The sequence below is a fragment of the Adiantum capillus-veneris genome, chromosome 6 (assembly GCF_014529385.1).
Source record: "Adiantum capillus-veneris isolate H3 chromosome 6, ASM1452938v2, whole genome shotgun sequence".
Classification (NCBI taxonomy): Eukaryota; Viridiplantae; Streptophyta; class Polypodiopsida; order Polypodiales; family Pteridaceae; genus Adiantum; species Adiantum capillus-veneris.
The window spans coordinates 129,038,748-129,061,286 of NC_140936.1; positions in this window are offsets into that span (position 1 = coordinate 129,038,748).

Consider the following 22,539-nt stretch of genomic DNA (forward strand, 5'->3'; position numbering starts at 1 on the left):
AGCACTTAGCTGTTCCTGGAGTCACAGTAGACCACTTAGGTGATGATCGCCGTTCCTTTTGGTCATTGTATGACTCCGGCTGTCTTTTATTTCCTTTTGACCTTTGATCCAAGCAGTCAGTTGTTTTTTTGGTGTTTACAACACCAAGAACGACCATTTGGCCATCTTTCTGGCCTGTTGCCGGCATTTTCCCTAGTGGAAGATTTTTTTCCTGAGTGGACACATTCCATCTCGTAGTTGACCTCTTTTGGATGTACCTTGTTAAATTTGGTGTCATTTTGTCACTTGGTCGGTCCGTTAGAGTATCATGACACTTTGTGCGGTTTTTGTCAGATAGGGACTTTAGGCTCCGTTTTGACGAATTTTTTCATGGTCTAACCCTTCAGTCGGTTTGTCGAGGTTATTGGCTTGCTGTCTATGAGTTTTGGCTCATTTTCGATCACCTTGGTTCAGTTGCCCTTTTGCAGGTCCTATGAAATTAGGGTTTTTTGAGCGGCTTCATTCGCGCTTTCCGAGGTCATAGGCTCGATCCCTAAGCTATAGGCATTGTGCCTTTCAATTTTGGTTCCATTTGGTGGCCTCTAGGTCTCCCTAACAACCGGTCTTGTGTATGTGTGCACGGGTTGTGATTGTGATGCCGGCGAGGTTTTGCGACTAACTGAAGTAAACAACACTTAGAGTCAGTGTTGACGAGCGTACCTCTCATATCTGATGTCGATCTGGTGACCGTGCGCGATGGATGAGCTTCTAGAAGTCTCAACTGCTGTAGGGAGCTCTCTCTCTCACTATGGAAAATGACTCAAATGAGAAATTTCTAGCCTAGCCTCTCTATATGTAATCGAGACTCCGACACCAAATTTTCCCATCTTTTACCTGTGGCCATAACTTTTTGCGAGATGCGGTTTAGGCTCGCAAATTTACTGATTTGGACTTCGGTTGCTCCAGTTTTACCATTTCTGTAGATTTTTCCTGTTGAGGTCCCTTCATGAATTTGGTCATTTTGCCCTGTCACCTTTGTAGTCCCTATTTTTTCTGTGTCTTCTTTACCTTGCTCCGATCAGGCGTCTCTTCTTTTGTGTTTCCATTTGGATTACGGATTTTTTTCTATAATTTTTGCTAGAAAATGGCTAAAATAAAGCAAATAAATCCCAAAATAACCCGAAAATAGCAATTCTAACCTATAAAAATACCAATGAAAAGAAAAACACTTTGTATCTCACTTTTCTCTCGTCTATGTACATTCTCGCTCATTATCGTCAACCTTGGCCTATTTTTTGCTGTTTTTAGACATTTTTTGACCAGATTTGACTCTCTTTATAGTCTATACACATCCCTAAGGGCTCATGAATGATGATTTGATCCCCAATTCCAATTAATTATGAGGGCATATTTTTTTTTCCAAAATCACACAATAAAATGCAAAAATGGTTGAAAAATTGCTCACAAACATTGCCCTCTAATATATGACATGAGTCCGCATTTAGAATGCCTCCCCCCCTCCTAGTTGGAGTCCTTCCGGACGACAGGGTATCCTCAAGGGTATGTGTTGTGCATGGGTGTGAACTCGTGCTAATGCAGGCCTTGTAATATAGCCCTATATGCATGTGCTGTCAATGCATGTAGAAAGAATTTATGCAGTGTAAGAGGAAGGTATAAGCGATTCACTTATTGGCATTTGTCGTTGAGGCTTCCTGTGGTAGCTTGAGTTGGCTGGTAGATTTTCTTTGCAAGGAGTAGTTGTAAATTTGCCGCTCTTTGTTTGATTGTTTTCCACTGGTTTTGAATTGGCGTATGTGGTTTCTTTGAAGTCGATATTGTCGTATCTGGTGGAACATTCTTTCTTTTTGCTTTGATGACTTGGGTCTTATAGATCCTTGTAGTTTTTGTTGTTGATTCTGTTTGTTTCCTCGTGCTGTTTGCATGATGTGGCTTGACCTTGTTGACACTTGTAGATAACTCCTCGATTGTCATCTTTGGCCTCCCTTCTTCTGTTGTTGGCCCGTTTTGAATTGGCAATTTTGACCGCCATACCAATATAGTCCGTCGCGTATTAGAAAAATTGACTATGGTTCTTTGAAATTTTGCTGGCTTTCGGTGTTTTGTCTGTTCTTCTGATCCCTTTTTTATAGGAATTAGGCTGTCGTGCCTTATCCAAACTTTCTATTTCCTTTTTTGATGTAATTGTGCCTCGGTTAGCTTTGTACATTGTACCCAAACTTGCCTGGTTCCGTGCATGGTTGTTGGTTTTTGATAAGACGTTGCTGGACTTGTAAACTCTCTTTGTTGTTGGGCAGATCTTTGCGGTTGTATTGACTTTTATTTCCTCCTCGACATGTATTGGTTATATGATAAGAAGGGTTCTGAAAAGTTTTCAGTTCTGAACAGTGCTTCATTAGTATCCAAATCAATGAATACCCTGTTAGCTTTCATCCATGACACTGCTAAGATACACGGCGTTGCTGATCTACTTGGTGGAAGTACATGGAATTTTGTAGTGTACGGGTGTGCTTGCACTGTGATTGGTATTATAATAGACCACAACGTGGTCACCTCATCACCTGATGCTACTTTCAACCGGTGTGTCTCTGGTGTTGTCCTCATTGGTCCAAGTTTCTGAAAGAGCTCAAAGCTGATGACACTCATTTTTGCTCCAGTGTCAAGCAATGCATAGATTTCAACTTGTTTTGTGTCTGGATAAGATTTTATGTAAGGACTACACCACGTATCTCCCAAGTTGTCAATGATGCTATCGTCCTGAGCCCTAAGGTCTGTCATGGTCTTTTCTAATTCGTCGCTTTGTATATCCGCTTCGATTGTTTGGGATGTTGAAAGAGGATATTCGTCAGTCATCATTGGGGTGACCATGTTTATTGTCCTGAGAAACTGCTTTCGTTTAGCAGTCCGTTCCTTTGCTTCTTGTTGTGCCTGGTCCTGAATTCTTTGTTGTTCCTGTCTATAGGTTTTTCCACAATGCAGTTGAAACAACATTTCCGGTGTTAAAGGTAGATGATATTTTTTTAAACGACACCCACTAATCCAGTTCGGCATTTCTTTTCCATCTAGTGTCGACAGTTTTACTGCTCCGCTGGACGATATTTCTTGGATCAAATAAGGCCCCATTCCCCTTTTCTTTAGCTTTTTGGCATGCTGCTTAAGGGTGTATACTAAGACATAGTCGCCCGTTTTAAATTCCTTGTTCTTGACATGTTTGTCAAAAAACTCTTTCTGTTGTCTTTTTTTTGCATATATGGCCGCTACAGCATTCAGTCGTAACTCATCTAATTTTTCAAGGTCCTCTAACCGTTCTGAAAGTTCATGCCCCGTCCAGTCCAATTGTGTGGCTACCCTTAGTGTGGGGATCAAAAAGTCAATAGGCAATATTGCATTTAACCTATATACCATATTAAATGGTGTAACATTGAGTGTTGTATTATATGCAACTCGATAAGCCCACAATGCCGAATAGAGCATCTGATCTCAATCTGTTCTTGTTTCACTAACCAGTTTCGTAAGAACTATGCACAATATTTTGTTGGTCGCTTCTGCTTGGCCATTGGCTTGTGGATGATAGGGTGCAGATTTGCGATGAATTACCATAAACTCATTTAACAGATGTTGGATAACTTCATTTACAAAGTGTGTCCCTCTATCACTCACCAGCTTGATTGGAAGGCCATAATGTGTAAACACATATTCATATAAGAATTGTGCCGTGGTTCTAGCGTCTGCTTTTGTTGTGGCTTTTGCTTCGACCCATTTGGTCATGTAATCCATGGCCACTATGATATATTGTGCTTGTGAACGATACACTGGTGGAGTGATAGGACCAACAAAGTCCAATCCCCATTTAGCGAATGCTCGAGCACTCATCATTGGTCTTAAAGGCATTTCGTCTCTTTTAACTGGTACCTTACTGCGTTGACATTCATCACACCTTTTCACGAATTCTGTTGCATCTTGAATAATGGTCGGCCACCATATACCTACAACCATAATGATTTTTACGGTTCTCTTTGCTGAAAAATGACCTCTTGCTATGCCTGCATGAGATCGTTCCAATAATGGAAAGTAGTCATTTTCATGAGGAACTAACCTCAGCTGGTCATCAGTTACTCTTTTATACAATTGGTCACTAATGAGAGTATACCTATTCGCTTTGATTTGTAAATCTTTTGGTCTGGCTTTAGACCAATCTCCTGTCTGGCCTTATTAGTCAAATATTCCACAATAGCATGACTCCATGCGGGTGCTACTGTCACTTGGTATAATGTGGCATAATCCACAGTGGTATTGGATGTGCAAAAGTCGCATTTCTTGATGTAATTAGCTACATCGCCTGCCATTCCTAGCCAATACACTCCAAGTCTTCTTAATTGTTCATACATCATTTGATTTCCTCTATGGAATCCCCCTGTTTGTGTATGGGCCTCCTCTAGATACGCTTCGTACTCCTCTAGGCCTATACACAACCTTAGAATTTCATCGTTTCCATTATGGTACATTCTTCCCGCAAGCATTGTGTAATTTCGTACTTGTCTAACATCTTCCACCGTGTGTTTGTCGTCAAGATTCATTCCATATGTCAGCAATGGATTAATTTGCTCTGACCATTTCGGTACCATCTCTATATTAAACATGTATGCGTCTGGGAGATCATCATCTACCCCGGAAGCTTTTTCGCCATGTAGTAATCGAGAAAGGTGGTCTGCTCTTTGATGAGTTTTTCCTTTCTTAACTACTACCGTAAAATCAAACTCCAGCAACACAATGAACCATCTTACAATTCGTCAGGTGTTACAAGGTTTGTTTACTAAGTACAAGAGTGCCTGATGATCTACAAAGAATGTGAATTTGTTAGCAAGTAAGTAATGCCGAAATTTCTTTACCGCATATATCATACCCAATCCTTCTCTTTCAGTGGTAGTATAATTCTTTTCTGTACTGTTGAGTTGTCTACTAGCATAGCTGATTGGAAAATCCGTCTTACCCTCATCTGGTTGTGCTAATATACAGCCTATTGCAAATGCCGAAGCATCTACATGTACATGGAAGATCTTTGACCAATCTGGTTCTTTTAGAATTGGTGTAGATACCAATGCCTCCTTTAGTTTTTGGAATGACTCCTCACATTCATTGGTCCAAATGAAGAGCGTGATTAGACTATACAAGGGTTTTGCTACTACAGCGTACATGTAGATAAAACGTCGCTAGTATCCACAATGTCCTATAAATGATTGTACCTCTCGTACAGTGTTTGGTCTTGGCAATTCTATGATCACCTTTACCTTGTCTTCATCAGTGGTAATTCCATTAGCCGACACTATGTGGCCTAAGATTTTACCTTGTCGTACCATGAATACACATTTTTTTGGGTTGAGGCAAATCCTATACGTTCTGCATTTTTCAAATACCTTTCTAAGATGATCTATATGGTCTTCTCTCAATAGAGAATAGACACACAATTCCTCCATGTAAATATCCAAGAATTTTTGCAAGTATTCTTTAAAAGCGTGTGTCATTAATCTCTGAAATGCGGCTGGAGCATTGGTCAAGCCAAATGGCATTACCCTAAACACATATATGCCCCATTCTGTTGCAAACGCTGTTTTGTATTGATCTTCTAGTTTGACCCCCAATTGGTTATAACCAGAGAATCCGTCCATAAAGCTATAGGCTTGCTTGCCTGCTACTCGTTCCAGGACGTGTTCAGTGATAGGAAGAGGATAGTTGTCCCTTATTGTTGCTGCGTTTACCTTCTTGAGATTCACACACACTCGTAATTTCCCGTTTTTCTTGGGTACCACCACTATTGGGGACACCTAGTCTATGTACTCTATCTCATAAATAAATTCAGCCTCCATAAGTTTGTCTATCTCCTCTTTTATCCTTTTGGCGAATGTCTCATTATAAGTGTATGGACATTGTTTGCTTGGCTTTGCATCAGACTTCAGAGGGATTGAATGTTCACAAATATTAGGATCCACTCCCTTCAAATCTTTGTACGACCATGCAAATACATCTCGAAATTCCTTAAGTGTTTTAATCAGTAAGTCCTCTTCTTCTCGACCTAGATCTGTGGCAATGTAAGCAGGTCAAGGATTTTCTCCTGGCTCTGCTAAGTCTATTTTCTTGGCGTTCCCTGGCCCATCGTAGGACTCGTTTGATTTTGGCTCCCTCATTCATTGCTGAACCACCAATCTTCGTTCCTGAATGGTGTACTTACAATAGTGAGGAGGTACATCTATCTTTTTACTCCGATCACTAGAGTTCGTTCCATCGCTACTTTCCATTTCAGTTGTCCATACATTTTTAATTTTTTGTTTCAACTCATTGTATCTTGTTTTCCGTTCAAGTTTCGTCATAATTGGACTACCACAGACATTCATTTTTTCTGTTGCAACTCTTTTTTTTGCTTTGCTGGTTTTCTTAGGTTTCAACAGTTTGGACTTAAATCCTGAGTCTTCAACAACCTTAAGAAATCTTCCTGACACTTTATCCTTAGCACAATCAATAGAATGAATGTTCATAAGGAAATGTGTCTTACCCTTAAACTCCGGCATGGGTCTCAGCCTGGTTGGTGGACTGATATGGTGTCGTTTACTCTTGTATCTTTTTTGGCGTCTCTCACTTTGGTTTGGGAAATTGTAGAAGACGTCATTGTCTTAATCTTGATTGTCGTCTCCCTCCGTATTTTCCGACTTCTCGTCATCCGCGTTATCCTTGTTTTCACTTTGATTAGAAGAATCATAAAATTCTTCTCCCTCCTGCTTGATTTCTTTAGTGGGGATGTCCACATAGCCCACTATCTTAAGCTCAAGTTTCGTTTCTGTTTTATTGATCCTCATATTCTGAGTACCTCCATCGTTCTCGTCCTCCTCCACAATTTTGCTCAACATGTAGTATGGTATGATATCGTAGCCATTCTCATCACAAAATTTGGTGGGAGTGACTTCATTGACGCATACATCCAATGTAGCCAAAATTTGAGACCATTCTAGGGGTTCGAGCTTCTCTTCAGGAAAAGGTTCTCGTATATATGCATCATCTTCCAAGACCCTCTCTAGTGTCCTTTCATTGTGGTCAAATTCACTACATTGAGATGCCCCACACATCCATATCTCCTTTTTCTTACAAAGCCATGCTGGGACTTCTTATCCACTAATGGTGGCTGAGTCAAATTCTTCCATAGGGGTTCTCATGACATCATGGTAGCTATGATTTTTCATGTTTACGCGCGTAGTAGTTTCAACATGTCTTATATACAAATAATCATACCCCCAATCCTGCACCATTTTGAGTTGTCTCATGAACGGCCTACCAAGGATAATTTCATAGTTGTTCTTCTTGCTGAAATCTACTATGGCAAAGGTATGTTCATACTCTATGCCACAGGAAGATACCGAAATTGCCTCAAGCAATCCTATAGGCCTTTCTATGTGCCCATCTGCCAGTTGCAATTTCATTCTAGTTGTTCGTATTGCTGGTTTTCCCCATTTTTCCCATAGCATTTTGGTCGCAATGGCAATGCCAGCTCCACTATCAAGTATTGCCTTAGTCTCTATGCCATTATACTCAACTGGTAGGGTCATGTTGCCGTCTTCACCTTCACAATACTCTCCTACCTTGTTGAGTGGCACTGGTCTAGTGTTAACTCTCTTCGGTTCTGTGTCATTAAGCTCGGTTTCGAAGAACTTAAGAGGTCTCCTTATGCCAATTTTTTCAAGACATTTGCTCACTTCCGTCCACATGCTTGGCCTAATTTTTAACAATTCTGCCAATGTGATTGTACACTTGACCGGAGTGGTCAACAAGTCTGTCAAGATTTTAGTGTCCAATTGATTTGACCCGCCTATTCTTTGAGAAGGTACTCTTCGAATTTCTCACCTTGCCTCATAGTCCCCCATATATGATGGCAAAGTTCTGAGTGATTCTGGTCTGCTATCTTCGGATGCAACTGAACCATTATCCCCTTGAAATGATTTAATGTCTAAATCCCATGGAGGCTTATTCAAGTTCAACTCCGAGAAAGGCGCTGACTCGACTGTTTTTGTCTCATATTTTTCTTGAGCTTTTCGCACCGTTTCCCATAGTTCTTCAAGCCAATTTTCTTCCACAATAGGGGAATATGGTGGAAAATCTTTTAGTGATTCATCAGTGCTATTAGGCACGTCTCTTGCATCCTCTACATCCGGAAAGGATTTAACGTTTTCTATCTTGTCGGGTATCCTTTGTTCGGTTTTGTGAGGTGTTTCATTGTTTGGTAGTTTGATTACTCTATCTCCCGCTTCCATAGGTGGAGGCTCCAGTAAAGCTTGTGCAGTTTCAATCAGCTGTTTGCACATCTCTAGTCTCTGTTTTTCTATCTCTGGATATGGATATGTCATCCACCTTTACTCTAAAGTCTGTCTGTTCTTCAATCTTGCTTCGTATGCTTGCAAGATTGCATCTAAGGGTTCATTGATCTTATCTACCAGTACCGACCATCCTGAGCTTGCACTTCTTGGTCCCTCCGTTGATTTTAGAGAGTCGGACTCTCTTTGCTGTTTAAGTTGCTCTCGAGCTATCGTTAGCTCAGCTTCTAAACCTTTTTGTTTTCGCTCACGTCTAGCTTTCATTTTCGCTCTTCGTTCTTTCCAAGGATTATCACGACTGACGCTAGACTTGTCAGTCTCGATTTCTTCTTGATTTTCATCGTTACTCTTGGGCTGATTGTCATTTTTCCTTGCTTGGGCTCTCGTCAAGACCTTAACAGGAATCGGAGTTTAGTTTTCTGACCCTCCACTGGAAGGCAGCACTCCCAGCATATTCAAGGTAGTTTTTGCTCCTTTGCTCAGGTTTTTAGGGAAATCAGGGATCAAGTGAGTAATTCCACACTCCGTGAAATATGCGTTGACCCTAATGATTTTGTCATGAGGACAGTCCCTCAGCCAATGGCCTCCACCACACTTGTAGCATGGTCCTTTAGGCTGTTGAGGTGCTCCTAGAGCTCCTCTTTGTTGGTGTGAAATTCTTTGCCCGCTCATGCCTCCGTTGGCTATGAACAACAGTGTTCTTTCATCTAGGCTATATCGTCCTTCTCCCGCTGCCTGTGCAGCAGTTGGTGGTCTTGTATTTCCTATCATGCTCCATGGTTCTGGTGTAGAGGGTTCTTTCGGTGGATAATAGAAGAGCTCGTTGCATATCCATTGGGCTCGTCGTAGTATGCATGCATAGGTACCAAAGCCTTCTCATCCGACTCAGTTACTGTGGGTGTGTATCTTATGCCGACTGGTCGTAATCTTGGTAGGGGTGGTTGTTGTCCCAACACTGGTTGTGGTCTTTGTACACCTACAGGTCCTGGTAGGTTGCCTGTATGATATCTAGGCATTGGTGGGATTTGAGGGGATGTCGCCTGAGCTTGCAGAGCATATGGTCGTTCTCTCACATATCCCTTGTTATAATAACACTCCTCCGTCCCATGGTTTGTCCATTTTTGTTCAATTGCACACCATTTTGGTTGTTTAGCTTGTGGTTTGGAATACAAGTTAATCTTTTTAAGCACTTCCTCTACAAGCTGCTCTTGGCTCACCGCTACTTCTCCTTTCAGTGTTGTCTTAGCAGACTTTCTTCCGCTTTGTTGCGAGGAAGAATCATCGTCAAGATCCTTGAACTCACCCTCTTTGTAGACCGCACAATTGTCCACAAGGTATAGAGCTTCCTTTGTTAAGTCATTCAACGTCATGCTCCTTTTCATATGTAAGTCCTTTTGAAGATCTACATTCCTTAGTCCTTGAATAAATATAAGCATAAGTCTGGACTGAGTTGGCAGTTCTTCCATGGGGCAGAACTTAACATATCTTTTTGATCGGACGGCTGCCTTTCGCACAAACTCTCCATCTTTCTGTTTGAATTTATGGATTTGTGAGACTGTATTATGAGTTATTCCCCTTTGTGAGAATTCCTCGATAACTCGTCAAGCACTTCCTCCATAGACTCAAAGTCCCTTCGCTCCACCGAGTCAAACCATGTAGCAGCATCATCCTCTAAGGTTAAACCGAATCCTGCAAATTGGGTAGTAAAGTCTAACACCTCTTCAGCTCTAATTACACGCACAAAGGTTGCTACATGATCTCTCGGATCCCTGCTTCCCGTATATTTCTTGTTTACCCATTTTTGCACTTGAGAAGGTCTAATTCTACGATGGTCTACAAATCTCATCATGGGATCTCCCCGTCCTAGTCGATAAACCTCCTCTGGTCTTCTGTAGTGGCCGAGTTCCTCTCCCAATGGTGCTCCTAATCCATAATTTCTAACAGTTCTCGCGAGAGATGGTTCATCTCTCCGAACTCGTTCTCGGGGTGTTCTTCCAGGCTCAGTTGACTCCTGAGTCTTTGGCTTACTCTCTCCTTGATACTGTGCATAGAGTGGTGGTTCTTGTAAATCCCTTAACCCTCGTGCGGTTTGATAACCCTCTCGGGTTCGGTCTTGTTCTAATGTAGCACTCTGTCGAAGCCATGCCTGCAATGATGGCTGAGTAGCTGGTTGATCCTGGTAGTTGGACGTCGGTTGTCAGGTAGAATGTGAGGTAGTGTTATACTCTTCTGAAAAGGGATTTGTCGACTTGCTAGGGGTGTAGGTGGCTCTTGGTACTTCGTCGGGGCCATAGGTTGATGCTCCCGGAACTGTTGCCTTTTCAACCTCTTCTGGGAGAATACGTTTGTATTCTCGCCCCTATCTATCAACAAAAACAATATCCTTCCCCATAACAGTTTCATAAGAAAATAAGTAAAGAACCTTGTCTTTGCTTAATTCGTTTGGATAGGGTTCCTTGCATCGAAAGTAAGAGACTATTCCCTCGCTTTCATGCTTGTAAATCCCTACATTCTCATTAAAGGTTGGGACCCTGGTTGTTTTCTTATCATACATAAAAAGCGCTCCAGGTCGATCAATGTTAGGAGGCGGTTCTTGGATTTCTGAAACCATTTTCCCTTTTGCCACGTTATCCCCATATCTTTTGTAATCCTCACGGTTACTCATAGTGGTTCCCCTTTTCGTCTCGGAATTTGTCTCCGTCATCATAGACTCGAATTATCTCTAGTCTCTGAGCTGGTCTTTCTTCAATACAAATACACTCGCATCCTTGATAGTCAGAATAAACTAAGGCTCCCCTCGAGTTAGTTCCTTCCAAAAAGATTATAGTGAACTTGGTTTCGTTTAAAGGATGTAGGGAGGTGCTCCCCCCTGGCATTGGTCCTTCACCGTTGAAACCTCCTGACTGTTGACTCCCCATCATGAAGAAGGACTTTTCCGACGAAGTGTCAGTATCACTACCCTCTTCAATGATTGCGCTAATGGGTCTAGTCTCGTCTGAGTTACACTCTCTTCGGTGGACGTGGTGCTTACTTGACTTTTGACACTTTTAGCTCCCGACTTAACAAAGGCTCCTGACCTTAAATACATAAGAATGAAAGTTGGGTTGGCAAACTTAAAGCTTACCTGGACTCCTTCTTCCTGTGTGGCTTTGTGATGATCTCCTTCTGGGATCTATACAAGGATGGTTAGTCTTTTCACAAGCTTTTTCCCTGAATTACCAAAAAATCTTTCAAGTATATACAGCAACCACTTAGTCAGTCTTCTGGTGGTCCAATTTCAAATATGAAATGATGGCTGGGATCTATATAGAGAGTATGTCCTAGCAGTATAGTCACAAATTGCAAAATGTGTCTGAATCACTACTTTCTTAGTCTATCGCGATAGACCGACAATTTGCTCAACACAAGTCAATTCAAAATTGTGACTTTACCCTTGAGTTCCTGTTACCCTCTATAGAATATCCCTCAATTTTTAGGAAGTTTGGACACTTGGGTTGGGTTTTGGTCCCATTTTAGTATTTCAGTCAAAGCTTGATTCTCTATCTGAACCTCAGATTGACCTTCAGTGATCTAAATGCCTTGAATTTTGGTGTGTCTGTTATATAGGCCCTGATAAAGCTCTCCCCAGGGGAAATATGAAAGAAAAGTTCCCCAGCAGCAGTTTCCCTGGTCTATCACGATAGACTTGGCATTTTCTCCCTTTTTAGCATTTTTCTCAAGTTTTCTCCACAGTTGGTTCAGCCTCCCCTTGTGTAGTGCATTAACCAATTTTGGCACTGTTTGGACATTTGGTCAAAGACTTTTTGCCCTTGTCTCTGAATTCTGACTCTAAACACCAGTTTTGAAGTTTTGTGGTCAAGTTGGTGTTCAATTTCACTCAATTTTTGTGAGTACCCTTGTATTGATGTGATAAACCTGTGGTGTAAAGGTTTTTTCCTTGTTGCTAGTCAATCACCACCTTCATCAGTCTATCGCGATAGACTAGGCAGAGAGCAATGGGGATTTAATTTTTTGTATGTTTTTGCATAGTCTTGTTCCCTGTGCCCATATAAGTCTATTCCCCAAGTTTTATGAAGTTTGGACTTATTTTGACCTTAAACTCAAGCACTTCACAAATTTCACTTTTCTCTGACAATTCACAACTCCATTGCACTTGAAGTGATGCAAATTTGATGACACTTCATCTTAAACTTGTGAACATTAGTCGTACCTCATGACACAATCAGTTTACCCTAGGCTAATGGTTATATCTCTTCTTGGCCTCTTTAAGTTCACTTAGTGTTTCCTTATGACAATCACCTGTTTCTTTTTTGTTGGTTTTGGTCACAATTTTTATGTTTTCTCGAGTGTTGGATCATAAATTTCAATGTCGACTCTTTTCACCCCCTTCCAGGGTATATGGGGTGGGTTTTGATTTCAAGGCAAGCAAACAACCTTATTGTTTCTTTTTTTTGTTTGTTTTTTGCGTTTTTACAACGTTTTTCTACTCTATTTCTTCACAAGTATAACAAGCACTCAAAACCAAAAACCATAACTCCACATTATCCTACTTAACTAAATCTAACTAGTCGCAGACATCGGCAAGTCACGGGCTTCCTGGCTATCCACTAGACCTCAGGATACTCTACCCTGGATCTTGTTCTAAAAGTTTAAGCTCTCTCTAGTCAAAACTAAAGTAAGCTAACCATCACACGAGTGACGTAGATCTCCCTACTTAAGGACTTGTGTCCTCGGCAGTGGAGCCAATGTTTTAGGGCTTGACTACTCCCCTGTTCATACTCAAGAGCACGACACAGACAACATACTTATCATCCGATGACATGACTAACCCGTAGGTGCACGTAGGCAATCTCGTTAGCTTGTTAGGCTAAGACCAATCTACACATACGCATTTTTATGATGCATCAATCATTAACTCTGGTAGAATGCAACCCACTCTATCCCTAAACGCTCATAACACCATTTACACTTCCAATGAACTCGGAATCACATCAAACTTACTAGGCACCATCCTCTCACTAGGATATACTTACCTATAAGTCTAATCTCACTAGATTTGAACCCTAGTTATCTCGAATACAGTCGCGATAGACTAACATGTCATAATCGAAAAGTGGGTGAAACTTCAGTTTATGAGTATCTATGTGTAGCTAATCTCTTTCTCATTCCATAAAGCACCTGATTGTTGAAAACAGACACTGTTTGTGCTACTTACAAGTAAAACAAGCTCGAGGAAGGATCGATCGCGAACAGCTCGAAAATGTGAATGCGTGGCGTGGGCGCGTAGCTCTCGGAGAGACTACCGTGATGGTATATTCACGTCGTGAATCCGGTGAGGGAGAAGCGCGTAGCAAAGAGAATAAGACTCTCTCTCTCTCTCTCTCTCTCTCTCTCTCTCTCTCTCTCTCTCTCTCTCTCTCTCTCTCCGTCTCTCTGGCTCGTACGACACAGAATTAATCTTCAAAAATGTTATTCAAAAATGGTTCTAAGGTGACTTTTATACTTTAGTCACCTTAGCTCAAAAATGTACATGGGGTTCTCTTACTCATTATCACAAAGTGTGAACAAATCTAAGTCCTGACTAACTGATTAATCTTTACATAACCCAGACGAATGGATCAAAATGATAAGACGTCTTTGACATAAAATGGGAATTTGATATGCTTTAAAAGATGGGCTCCAACACTGCGTCTGCTCTGTGTCATGTGAGCATCTTAGTTTAATTGCTCCTATGGGAATGTCTTGTATTCTTTCCTTGGCTAGAGCATCTGCCTCTAGATTTTCTGTCATAGGGACATGAAATAATTGCACTGCTTCAAACTTTCTTAAAAGATCCTTAGCTTGGCATAGTTGACCAAGTAAAACCTAGATTTTACAAACCCAAGTGCTGATTATCTGCTTTATCAAAAGCAGAGCATTGCCAAACACATTTAGGCATTGAATCCCTTGCAAAATACATTGTTCCAAGCCAAGAATTAAAGCCCTGTACTCTGCCCAATGTAGAATACTCTCTCCTATTGCGCATTGAAAATGATGATGCCAGCTGCAGACTGGTCCACTGTTCTCTTGTATGCTCCATAAAAGAAAAGAGAGTGAGCTCTTTCTAGCATAGGACCTTCTACCATTGGTGTCTCTTCTTTTCCTTTCGTGTTGACCTTCAGTTTCTTCTCATACTGATGACGAGTTCGAATACCTGCTAGACTAGCCCTGGTGGAGTTTTCTATCTGCAATGTGTAATCAAACTCTTGTAATCTAACCAGCCATTTAGAGATCCTAGATGAGACATCCATGTGTCGCATTACATACAAAAAAACCTTCTCCATTGTCAAAATTACAAAGGGTCTAGGCAACAGATAAGAGCCGAAATTTGTAGTGTCAAACATTAATGTGAATCCCTTTACTGTGCTAGGATCATGACACGACTAGAGAAGTAGATAGGGTGCATGAAAGAAGTTTGGGGGTCCTTATGCATTAGTTTGGCTCCAAGTGTATCACTTCCTACACTGGGGTTCACATAAAATGGCTCGTCCCATCTAGGGGGTGAAATGGTGGGAAGTCTAGCTAGGATTTGCTTCACCTCGGTAAACTGCTACTCATTTTCTTCACTCCGTGAGAAGTCATCTCTATGGGTGACTTGTTGTAGAGGGAGAACCACTTGAGATAGCAAGTGAATGAACCTGCTTAAATATCTTACCTTTTGAAGGAAAGAGACCAACTGCTTAGCTGTGGGATACCAAAGATTGAATCTTACTAGGGTCAGCCTCAATCCCTTTTGCTGAAATTACATGGCCAAGGAGAGTGACATTGCTTTCACCAATGTGACACTTATCCACATTGAGCTGGCCAACCAAGGTTTGTAGCCTGGTCAGGCCATCATAGACTTTGCTCAAATAGAGGGAGCGTGAACTATAGATGCAAAATCATCTATGAAGACCCATATTGACGTTCCAAAGTATGGTTGGAAGAAAAAAGTCACAGAGCGTTGGAATGTGGCCGGAGCGTTGGTGAGGCCAAAAGGCATCACTCTATAAGCAAAGCATTCCCAGGGTGTTATGAAAGTTGTCTTTTTGTGGTCTTCTGTTGCAATACTAATTTGAAAGTAGCCTGAGAAGCCATCACATACTGTGTAGCGCTCATGACCTACCACTTCATTGAGAATTTTATCTTGGAATGGGAGGGGAAAATGATTCCTCTTTGTAGCTGCATTGAGAGGTTTATAGTCTACACATACTCTCAGCTTGCCATTCTTCTCTGGTGTGACTTCCAGTGGAGAGACCTACTCTAGGTCTTTGACGAGGTAAATGAAACCTGCCTGTAGAAAATTCTCACCTATTTGAGTAGTGCCTCTTGCTGGATTCCCCCAAGCCTTTTGAGCTTTTGCATTACGAGCTTACTTCCTTCCTTGAGTCTTATGTGGTGTTGTACAATCATAACCATCACTGAACAATGTGGTGAAGTAACCTAGCATGGAGATATATTCTCTCCTCTCTTCACCGGTTAACTCACTGGAGAGCATTCGATGTAACTTACTTGTATCCTTCAAGGATTGTGTACCTAATGGTTCCTCTTGGTTTTCCAACGGTGCTTCAGATTGTGTCAATTGTTTTGGTTCTTTAAGGATGACCTCCCATTAGGTAAAATATGAACCCTCTAGGGGCCCTTTGGGATTAAGGTTAATTAGAGGCCAGCCATGTAGGGGGACAAGGTAGCCTTACACCTCTTTATGGCCTCTTACCTAGAGAGAAGGTAAGGGAGGTGGCTAGGGGAAAGGGGGGGGGGGGAGAGGGGGGACCACTTTGACCTTTTTTCCTCCACTTTTTGGTTCGGATTTAAAAATACACTAAAAAATTTAAATTTTCAAAAGATTTCAAATTTCAAGTTTTCCCTGTTTATTTAGGTCCCCAAATTTATTTCATGGTCAAAAAAGTATTTTTGATCTCTAAAAGTAAAAAACGGGCACTAAAAAATACAAAAATTTGAATTTTTCAAAAAAGTTCAAAACATCATTTTCCACCCTCCAAAGTCTTTCCAAACCTATTCTATAGCTAAAAAGTGTTTTTCTCTCTCTACAAACTCTTTTCTAAGCTCTCCATTGCTGCAACAACCACATGGACCCCCTATAGTGGAACACTATCTCTTTGCTAGCTTTCTCCCACCTCCATTGTAGCACCAAGCAAGCTCCTCCCCCATCTCTTCCCCTTGGCCACCACATAGTTTCACACCAAGCTAGCTCCTCTTCCTTCTCTCACCTCCATTGCACCATGAAACAAGATTCTACTCCTTCTAATTTTATTCACACACACTACATGGAAACCTCTACTCCCGAAGATGGAAAAAATATGATCTCACATGACTTGAATATCACAACAATAGGAGGTGTGAATAGTGTGTGGGCTTTGCAAGGGTTCATCTCCAACATAAAGATAAAATGGTAAGAAAACTACGCTTGTAGCTTACATTCAGAGTTTAACATCATCTCCATCTTTAAGTTTATCATGCTGGAGAGAATAAACCTCTTTATGGCTTTCAATGTTTAGGCTTCATACCTCATAACATTGGGTGGTGCTATTTTGTTGATGGCTTTGGCACGCCATCTATAGTTGTGTAGCATGTGATTGAGTCTCACAATGCAAGTAAGTTGTGTTATCTATGGAGAGTCATCAAAGATTTTTCTTATAATTTATTATTTGTATAGTTGTCATTAGATTATCATTTTCTACTTTATTACTTTGTGCTCACATAATCTGTTGTTTACTTATAGAGTCAACTTCTTTTCAGAGGACATGAGCAAGCAACCATGTGCAGAGATGGAAATCACTCTATTTTGTTCCATGAGGAACCTTTCACTACGATGTTAAAGGATTTTGATAAGAATAGTAGAATTTTTGTAGAATCTTGAACCAATAGGTACTCTCTAGGAGCTCTTAGAAAAGCCATCCATATAGTACTACTATCTTCCCTAGTGTCATAGACACACAAATACTCAAGTGTATATGAATCTCTAGATGAGGAAGACAAATACTTGTAAGAGAAGCCTAATAACAACAACATTGTCTCTGTTTGTAATTATTTTCATGAGCATGGATTCTTCTATAAATGCAATATAAATGTGTTCTTTTGTTAAATGGTGTCACATTGAGTGAGAGTATTTAATTTAGATTACTGGATTTTCATGCAGATTTGAGAATTATTGTTGAACTTTATGGATATTTTTATTTGCCTGTAAGATGTTTCAAGTCTCAAGTCTTAATAAAAAATTCAAGCAATATTTTGATTTCAGTTTAATCATTAATGGTTATTCTTATTAAAGTGGATCATAACCTTTGTCAAGATGTCCTCATTTGGGGATGCTGAATATATATCATTAACAACGTTTCACAATTTGAGAAAGCTAAATTCTTGTTTTCCAACATGTTATTGTTTCCATACTATGCCTATGCCAAGCTTGACTTAGAGAAATGACAACTTGAGATGAAGGTGTCAATGTATAAGGGTGACTTATTATTGGCTCATGTTTCATCATACATATATTGTAAAGCCTTTGAGTTTCCACCTTTTTTAGTAGTGTTAACAAGTTTTTGGTATCAAATATTCTTAAATATCCATATTCATGAGCTATTGGTAGCTATTTCTTTGGTATTGCTAAAGATGATACCAATAGCTATTACCTTATGAACTTAACTGTTAAATTGTGGATTTGATTTTTACTATGTAGCTCATTTGGATAGAGAAAGTGTAGCATAAATTATAGATACATGCATTATTAACATAGAAGATATGTACCAATCGAGCCTATGTAAACTGCTAGTCAAGAAACCTTTGGTTGGATACTATAACAATAGGGGTCACTTGTGGTTTCAAATACCAAAGAAATGGCTTAACCAAAACATTCCCAAGAACACGAGGTCGACACAAGGAAGTAAAAATTTGCTTCTTGTTTGGTCAATTTCTAGTGTGAATGTTTAGTGCACAGGATTTGTGAGGCCTTTGACCTGGGGAGTTCACTAAAGTATGTGTAACATAGCACACGTGTTCAACATAAGGGATTTTGTATTCTTGTAAAGTTACAGAAACATGTGTAGATAAGGTCTATAAGGGGTACTTTTAATCCATTCTGGTGAACACACATGATATAGGAAAATTTTACATAGTGAATGTTCCAGACCTTTGAACACATAGAAAAAGGGACCGGGGGGGGGTTGTGTGTGCTCTAATTACATCAAACGCTACACCTCTATCTCATGGCAATGCATTAAAAAAGCCCCTATTTGTCATTATAAGACCCCAAGGGGGGAGCTCTTGCTCTCTGTACATCTATCTTATATCCTTTTCTCATACTTATACACAATAGTGTTACAAAATTTTTCCATGTAAAGACTCCCAGGTCCCTCAAGAAGAGTGGCCACAAAGGCGCGCAAAATGGCCATCCAAAAGTCCCGGATTGCCATTTCGCGCGCCCTTGCGGTCAGTTTTTTTTTTTTTTTTAAGTGTTGAACTTGTAGACTTTGATGCAAAAAAAACATACCTTGCTTGGATTCTCTAAAAAACAACGTACAAGTTGGCAATCTCTTAAAAACTAATGTAAAACATACATTTCTTACTTTTTCCTTAATCTGCGGGCTCCAACGAGCATTAAAACCATGGAATCTGAAAATACTCAAAGAACTAATGTTTTTTATTGTGTTAAGGACTGTATTTCCGACATACAATACTTTCCCAAGATCTTGCTCTAACACCTTCAAAGGCCCCAGGGGGTGAGCTCTTGATCTCTGTACATCTAACTTACAGCCTTATCTCATACTTATACACAATAATTTTGTAAATTTTTTGCCATGTAAAAGCTTCCAGGGCCCTCAACAAGAGTGGCCACAAGGGCACGCAAAATGGCCATCCAAAAGTCTCGGATGGCCATTTCGCGCACCCTTGCGGCCACTTTTTTTATATTTTTTATTATTTTTATTTTTTTAAAAGTGTTGAACTTGTAGACTTTGATGCAAAAAAAATTAAAACATACCTTGCTCGGATTCTCTAAAAAACAATGTGCAAGTTGGCAATCTCTTAAAAACTAATGTAAAACAGACAATTCTTACTTTTTCCTTAATCTGCGGGCTCCAACGAGCATTAAAACCATGGAATCTGAAAATACTCAAAGAACCAATGTTTTTTATTGTGTTAAGGATTGTATTTTCTACATACAAAACTTTCCCAAAATTTTGTCCTAACACCTTTAAAAGTGGATTCCAAATTTGAATCTGAAGGAAAATAATTAGAATGAACTCCTAAACTTTGTTCAAACTTTAAAATAACCAAAATTTCTTTCAAAAAAAGTTATTACTAAAAATTTGAAAATAGACTTCCCTTGAACTTCCCACGACGATAGAAATCAAAGGGTTTAAGGAGAGATGTGGCATCAAGGATTATTCCGTCAAGATCTCTTCTACTTTATCATGTCTTCTCATGTACAATCTTACCAAACGAAAACAAATTTACACTTTAAATGACTACAAATCTTATTTAACTTATCAAACAATCTAAAATATGGTAGACCTAGAGTGCTCTTTCACATTAACAAACAAAAAAGTCCAAATTTCTTCTCATTAACTTTGATAAGCATAAATTTGTGAACATAGTTCTTACATCCATTCCATCATATGGCATGGTATGGGGTGACCTATCACATAAAAATATCTTTGGTAGGAGTGTCTTCATGTTAGGAAAGGGTGTGTTGCTGCTGTGATGAAAAGATGTTGCATTGTCCTACTAGGGATCTCTCCATGTTGGCATAATGATTTTTGGTGTAGTGGGAGCCACATTGCCGTTGAGGAGAGCTTTGCGTTATGCCAGTTCCTTGAGCCATTCTTGCAAAAAACACCACTCAACTAGCATATTAAGAGGTCACCTTGTAACAAAAACATGTATGAATTCAACATTTGCAAGCTGTATAATAAAGACACTTGTTAAGTATAAGTTTTACAAATGTGCAAGTATTTCCATCCAACTGGAAATAAACAATCCTAAAATATACATTATGATGAGATTACCCACCTCTAATAATCATGGAGTTGAAGCACCTACCTGCAAGATATAATAAAGAAGACTGTTTTAGAGGAAAAGTGGTGACACTTGGCCTCTCTAACCTGCAGCTTTTCACTATTTGTGAACAAAAGAAACCTTTGTGCTGATGGGGGCTTTTCACAAGCCAAGTTCCCATACCCCTCTTCTCTCGTCCCCACCCCATGGAAACCTCCTCTTAGGGAGGGAGTGATAAAAGGCATTGGAAAAGTAAGAAAAAAAATACAGTATGATTATGTAAATATATGAGAAAGGTAAAATAGGCCACCTCATGCCTGCGGGGCAGCCCATCCCCACCTTGCCTCCTTTTTCTTCATTGATGTCCCGCCATGTGTCCCTTTTCCTCTCCTCCACTCAAAAGTTCAACCCCCTCTCTCTTCCCCTTGTCCTTTCTCCTTTCTCTCTCCCCTCAAGCTACCCCACCTCTCACCAATAATGCATTCTAACTCACCAATAATGCACCCTAACTCACATGCAACTTATCCTATCTTCCAAAATAGTATACCCCACCCCCCCTTTCTCTCTCCTATCATATCTCATGACCCAAATACCCCCCTCTCTCTCAAAAGGGCGCCATGTCTCTTGTCTTGTAGCTAAATAACCTCCCCCACACTCACACACACTCAGTTTCACTGAAAAAGGTGCCCACAGACCCATCCCCACCCGGTGGTTACCTGATTTTTCTTGTGTTCACACACATCTGCACACAGATTCACCTCTGAACACACTCCCCACTCTCCCCTCTTGTAATTACTTTATTCTCCATGTCACCTCTCACTTTTTTTCATCAACCCATCTCTCTCTCTTAGTCTCTCTCTCATGAGACTGCTGTTCTGGCACATATACACACAGCTAGACAAGTGGGGTTTACAGTCACATGGCCTATGTAGATAATGATTTCTTCATTTCTAAATTCTATAATTTCTCCCCCCTCCTCCCCTATATAAATAGGGGTCACCATCACACAAAAAACACACACACCATCACCAAAGAGTACACTATGCACTGTGTGTGCCTAGTGCACACACACACACCCACACCATCACCATCACCGCAATCACCATGCTCGTCTTGAGCATGACCTCTACACCCTTGGGCTATGGAAGATGAAGGGAAACTAAATGAAGGATGATGGCCATAACCCTCGTGCGAGTCTTCGCCATCAACTCCCACCTATCCGCCATGTGCTCTACCATGCTCTCCCTTCTCATTCCCCTACCCTATGCTCCCCATTTCATCGCCTTATTCTCTAAATGAAGCTTGAGGTTTTGTGAGTATGTTTTCTTGCAATGTTTTGTCCATGTGAGGTGTGCGGAATCGCCACCTAGTCTTGTATTTGGAGTGAGCTTGTGTATGTGTGAAGGGTGTGCGGATTCGCCGTCCTTTTGTGGTGCCTAAGTACTCAGCCGCTATACCCCCTCCCTCACTCTCTCTCTCTCTCTCTCTCTCTCTCTCTCTCTCTCTCATTCTCTCTCTCTCTCTCACTCACTTGATCTCATTCCCTTTCCTCTTCATCATTGCTCCCAAGCATCCATCTCTCTTGGATGCAAACTTTGTTATGGTGGTGTGTTGTTTGCGTTCTAGCCTTTGAAGCTAGGTGGTGCCCCCTGTTTGCTTTACCATGACAGGCTTGAGGCGCGCCATTCGGTCCCCGGTGTTTTAGAGGCCGTCGGGGTTCGGGGTTCGCTTTGCTCCCGTCAGTGCCAAGCACTACAAAACAAGTAGAGGCAACCCATTATACTTCAAAGTTTATGATAAGAAGAACACAACCAAAAGAAAGAAGTATATTTTTACCTTGCACAAAGGGGTGTTTTATTCAAATATGTGATGGTTGGCAAGATATTGAAGAACCATCAACATTCATCTCACCGCCGACGGTACGACGTTCTTGGGATGACCTCTGCTCACCCTCAAGTGCGGCCTTCGATGCAAACACCACGGACAAGAAAACATGTATGCATACGATTTCTAATGTTCGTGAGCACCATGGCAGTTGTTGCGTGAGGAAGCAAAAGATGAAAAGAGAGAGGGGGGAGGGAGAGGAAGGAACATGGGAGGAGAGAAGGGGACAGTGGGGGAGAGGGAGAGAGAGGGGAGGAGAAGGATAGAAGGGGAC